We start from the raw sequence: 5,537 nt of genomic DNA, 5'->3' as shown, positions 1-5,537 counted from the left end.
TAAAATTTTTTCCAAGTGCCGACGCGGAAAAGGCGTTTTGTTTTCCATCAATTTTTTCCATAAATTTCCAAATCAATTTCCGAGCAATAAATTAAAAGTGTTTTTTTTTTTTTTTTAACAAATACATTTTTTATATTTATTTAATTATTTTTCAAAATTTTCAAAAAAAAGTTTAAAAACTACAAGACAATAATTTTTTAATCCATAAATAAATAATACGACCGCCAAATATAAGTCGTTCACCCGACAAATATTTTTTCCTGTATTGCTTGGATATTAAATTGTGTTTGTTTTTAGAAGTACTTACAACGCGGAGAAAAGATTCCAATTCCACCATTCCAATTTCTCCGTTTCCAGTTGTAAACAAAAAAATAAAATTTTCTACGTTCTAATAAACATTTTTTTCACCGTGTTCCACTTTCCAAGTGTTCCAACCGTAAATCAGGTGGACCTAATTACCATACATCACCAGTCATTTATACAATTCGCTGTTCACTCCGAGTCAGCTGTCCAATTAGTCGAAACTACGCCGTTTCCACTTCGTAAATTTTACACCATTTTCTCACCCGTTACATCCTATACGGTCTTTTTCCGCTGCTTTATACCGTTCACGGCGGCAAGCTTAAATTTATTAAGTGCAGTCTAAGGAATCTGTCCACACTTTCCATTTCGCATTTCTTCGATTATGCCCATCGGGGCCGATAAGAAGAAATGGTCCGCTGACAAACCCAGGTCTATTTTTTCACCACAAGGGCCCAAGAGTCCAAGAATTTCAAGCATTTCGGTGAAAACGCCTGCGCAGATTTCCGACGACTGTGCTACTCCATCCAAAGCCACAGTACAGCACACGATGCTTAGCGTCCGTCGCGACCAAGTCCGAACCCTATGGGACAAGGTTGAAAAGGAATTCGACATCTGCTCAGAGTGCCTTGTGTCAGCAGGTGAAGCGGCAGCAGGCAACATGCCTATTCTCAGGGCTAAATACAGTTATTGCTATTCAGTCTATGAAAGGTGTGTTGCCCAGCTCGTTGATAAAATCGAGCAGGGCACGTCTCAGTCCATCCCAGCCGCGAACGCTGCGCCCCAGGCCTACATTTCTTCTGGCTGACAGTTGCCTAAATGCGATACAGAAGTTTTCGCAGTCGACTATCTTCGCTGGCTGACTTTCCGGGATCTTTTACAGCCATTTATATCAATAATCCACGGCTGACTCCGGTTGAAAAGTTATTCCATTTAAATGCCAAAACAAGTGGCGACGCGCATGCCATCGTTTCGATTTCGCTTCTCACCAACGAGGGTTTCCGCTCTGCGTAGGAAAACCTAACAGAGCGTTTCGAAAATAAACGATTGTTGGTAAACAGTCAGTTGAAAATACTGTTTAATGTGCAGTCGATACCACAGGAATCTGGGGCGGCCTTGAAGGTACTGCAAAGTACTGTTCAGGGTTGTTTGACTGCCTTAGAAATGTCAGGCATCAACACTGAGAACTGGGACTGCCTGCTGGTATATCTGTGTTCATCCAAGCTCCCGAAGATAACTCTCTCCTTATGGGAGCAGTCGCTCCATAAGAAAGCCGACATCCCGACATGAGTAGAGCTGAACACCTTCCTCACAGAACGTCATCGAACCCTAGAGGCCATCGATGATGTGCGACCGTCCGTACCAATTCAGTCGCACTCCAAAGCGATGAACTCAAGTGGGCCATCTAGAAAACTAAATTCCTATGAGACGAAAGTGTCTCCAAAATCGAAAAGTTGCGACTTGTGCAACAAGGAAAACCATCCTGTCCGTGTATGTCCGCGTTTTCTCCAAATTTCGGTTGGCGACCGGTCAGCCTACATTAAACGGAAGCAGTTATGCTTAAACTGCTTTGCAAAGGGACATCAGCATCGTGAGTGCAAAAGCACGCACAATTGTTTTTCTTGCCGTGGCCGGCATCACACGTTGTTGCACCGAAACAACCCCTTGCAAGCCAATTTCTGTTAATCAGGCCAATTTCGTTCCAAATGAGCAAGCCGGTGTTCAAAATTATTTCGCCACGGGCTCAAGAGTTATCCTTCTTGGCACTGCCGTAATCAATATTTCCCATCTTGGCACTAACTTTAAGGCACGCGCCCTGATCGACTCCGGATCAGAGGCAACATTCATAACCGAGCGACTGTTCAATCTAATTAGATTGCCATTCCAGGTGGTTCAAGCCCAAGTCTCAGGCTTAAACCAAACAGTATCCGCTCAGTCCAAGAAGCTCTGCAGTTTCACCATCCGATCTCCGACTAGGCCCGCGTTGCAGTTGGAGACGACGGCCTATGTCTCCCTCAACTAGCCGGAAATCTGCCTTCCTACCCAATTCCGCAAAATTTCCTTCGGGATCTTCCCGATTTCCCACTGGCGGATCCAAAATTCTATGAGAGCGCACAAATAGATGTTCTTATCGGAGCCGACATTCTGCCTTCGGTGCTTCTGAATGGAGCAAAAACCAACATCTGTGGCTCTCTCTTGGGGCAAGAGACCATTTTCGGCTGGGTACTAACTGGGCCAGTGTCAGCCTCAGCACAAAGCAGAATTTCCTCCTTTGCGACGCAGATCTCCCACGCGTACGATAATTCACTGGACAAACTACTCACAAAATTTTGGGAGGTGGAGGATATACCAATAAAGTTGGTAAAAGAATCCGATTCCATGAGCGAGAAGAATTTCCTTCAAACGACCATGAGAAACGAGTGCGGCAAATATGTCGTTACTCTGCCTTTTCGCGACCCAGAACATATCGGTTCCGGGCTAGGGCATTCCAGGTCTTTCGCGTTGGCTCAGTTTTTAAGAAATGAGCAGCGTCTAAAAAGAGATGAGGCCTTAAAAGCGATATACGATTCGGTGATCCAGGAATATCTCGACTTAAAGCACATGCGACAAGTTCTTCCTACCCATGATTGCAACGCCTATTATATGCCACATCACGCCGTCTTAAAACCGGAGAACGTATTTATTAAACTCGGTGTAGTATTCAATGCCTCCAGCCCTTCATCGAATGGTACCAGTTTAAATGATATCCTTCATGCTGGCGCCGTGTTTAGCGCCGATATCGAAAAATGTATCGGCAGATCTGGGTAGATTCCTGGCCATCCGAGTACTGCAGCAGCTAGCAGCTGACGTAGAACTCAGCCATCCAAAAGCTAGCAATATCATTCGAAATTTCATATATGTGGATGATGTTCTAGCCGGAGCGAACTCCACGGAAGAAGCTCAGCTCAAGGTGCAAGAGCTCCGAGACGCTCTGAATTCCGCCGGATTTCCATTAAGGAAATGGACCTCCAACCAAAAGGAAGTTTTAGCGGCCATTCAGAGCGACCATCTATTAAATACTGATTTTCCCGAGATCGATGCAGAAAGCACTGCCAAAACCCTCGGTATTCGCTGGAAGGCAACCTCCGACGAATTCTTCTTCGTCCCGCCAGAGTTGGCTATTGAAACGTCCTTTACAAAACGCCAAGTCCTGTCCCAAATTGCATCATGGCGAGCATCATGGCTTTTGCGATGCATCGCAAAAGGCTTATGAGGCGGCAATATATGTCCTCGTAGAAGTGGGTAGCACCATTATGGTGCAACTCCTAATCGCGAAAACCCGGGTAGCACCAGTCAAAACGGTTTCGCTCCCAAGACTGGAGCTGTGCGGAGCGTTATTGCTTTCCGAAATGGCTGAGCCATCATTCCGCAGATGCCTACGATCAACTCCGAACTTTTCTGCTGGACGGACTCCACAATAGTGCTTGCATGGTTAAGCAAGCCAGCGTGGACCACATTTGTAGCCAATAGGGTGACGAAGATCGCCCAGGCCACAAAAACAGAGAATTGGTCTCATGTTCAATCTGAGCATAATCCAGCAGACCTGGCAAGTAGAGGAGTTTCCCTCCAAGATCTAGCCGATAGCCAGTTATGGTGGCACGGCCGACTTGGTTGCAAAATCCACGCAACCAATGGCCAACTCAGGTCGACAACGCTCCGGTGACCGACCTGGAGAAGCGTGCTCTGAAAGTCCATCTCGCAAAAGCTACTTCTGAAGAGTTGTTGGCACGTTTTTCCAAGCTTGAGAAAGCTCTACGGGTCCTTGCTTATGTTCATCGCTTCATACAGCGGTGCAGGAAGCAGACATCTCCATCTGATGTGGATTTGCTGGCCACTGAAATCGCCACCGCCGAGCGGTTCCTAATTTCGAACACTCAGCGCAGAGAATTCCCTGTGGAATATCACTGCCTAAGTGAACAGCGTCCAGTGCCAAGTTCATGTTCCATCCTAAGCATGAACCCGTTTCTAGATCCGCAAGGACTGATCAGGGCGTGCGGCCGTGTGGCGGCTTCCGAAAGCCTTCAATACAATGAACGGCATCCAGTGATTCCTCCGTATAACTGCCTGCTTTCTCGCCTCCTTGCGAATTTCACACATCGCATAATTCTCCATGGGGGTAACCAGTTAATGGTGCGCCTCATCCGGTTGAAATACTAGATTCCGATAATTAATAACCTGATAAAAGCAGTAGTAAATTCGTGCAAAGTATGTGTGATCCACAAAAAGCGGTTGCAAAGCCAACTGATGGGTGTCCTGCCCAAAGAAAGAGCATCGTTCTCCCGACCATTCAAGTACACTGGCATGGATTACGCCGGTCCGTTCGATATAAAGAACTATACGGGAAGAGCATGTCTTATTACAAAGGGGTATGTGTTAGTTTTTGTTTGTTTCTCCACCAAGGCCATCCATTTAGAGCCTACATCTGACATAACGACCGAAAAGTTTCTTGCCGCTTTCGCTCGTTTTGTATCCAGAAGAGGGTGTCCACGTCAAGTCCAGTCAGACAATGGCAAAACCTTTGTTGGCGCTGCCACTCTGCTTTCCCGGGATTTCCTTCAAGCCGTAAAAGAGTCGGTGACGAATGCCTATAGTCATCAAGAGATGGAATGGCAATTTATTCCTCCGGGGGCACCCCATATGGGAGGCCTTTGGGAAGCAGGCGTAAAAAGTTTTAAGACGCTATTTTACAAATGCACTGCCACACTAAAGTACACGTTCGAAGAGCTCTCCACGCTCTTGGCAAAAATAGAAGCGTGCCTTAACTCCAGGCCGCTCTCTCCTATGTCTGAGGATCCGACAACTTCCGTGTAGTAAATATCCGTACTGCACGTGGATTTGTTAAATGTCCAGTGGCAAAAGTGGTGCTTTTGCCGACGGAGTCTTCCGAACCTCCACAATAAATAGGCGCACCTCTCGTCCTTAGTTGTAGGTCACTATCACTAATCATCCATTCTTTTTCATTTCGTTTTCGATCTCCTTTCGCCATTCAACTACCCGCAGCATGGCCCCTCGTCAACGAAACGAACGCAGTGCGCGTGCCTTGGAGAGCAGACGTACCCGAGGTACTCAATCCTACCGTTGCCGAGTCTGCCGCGGTATCCATCCTCTTCGAAAGTGCGCGAGGTTCCTACAGCTCAGCGCTGAAAAGCGTCTGCGAGCAGTCCTCATTAACAAATACTGCGCCAATTGCCTCGCTC

The 5,537-nt window shown here is 46.6% G+C and overlaps 1 pseudogene; it reads left to right on the top strand.

The window, feature by feature from the left end:
- Window positions 1-685: 685 nt before the first annotated feature.
- On the top strand, window positions 686-5,102 carry LOC122614392 (annotated as a pseudogene).
- Window positions 5,103-5,537: the final 435 nt, after the last annotated feature.

The sequence above is a fragment of the Drosophila teissieri genome, chromosome 2R (assembly GCF_016746235.2).
Source record: "Drosophila teissieri strain GT53w chromosome 2R, Prin_Dtei_1.1, whole genome shotgun sequence".
In the NCBI taxonomy this organism is placed as follows: domain Eukaryota; kingdom Metazoa; phylum Arthropoda; class Insecta; order Diptera; family Drosophilidae; genus Drosophila; species Drosophila teissieri.
The sequence above is the reverse complement of the archived record's forward strand: the minus strand, read 5'-3'. Positions and strand labels throughout refer to the sequence as shown.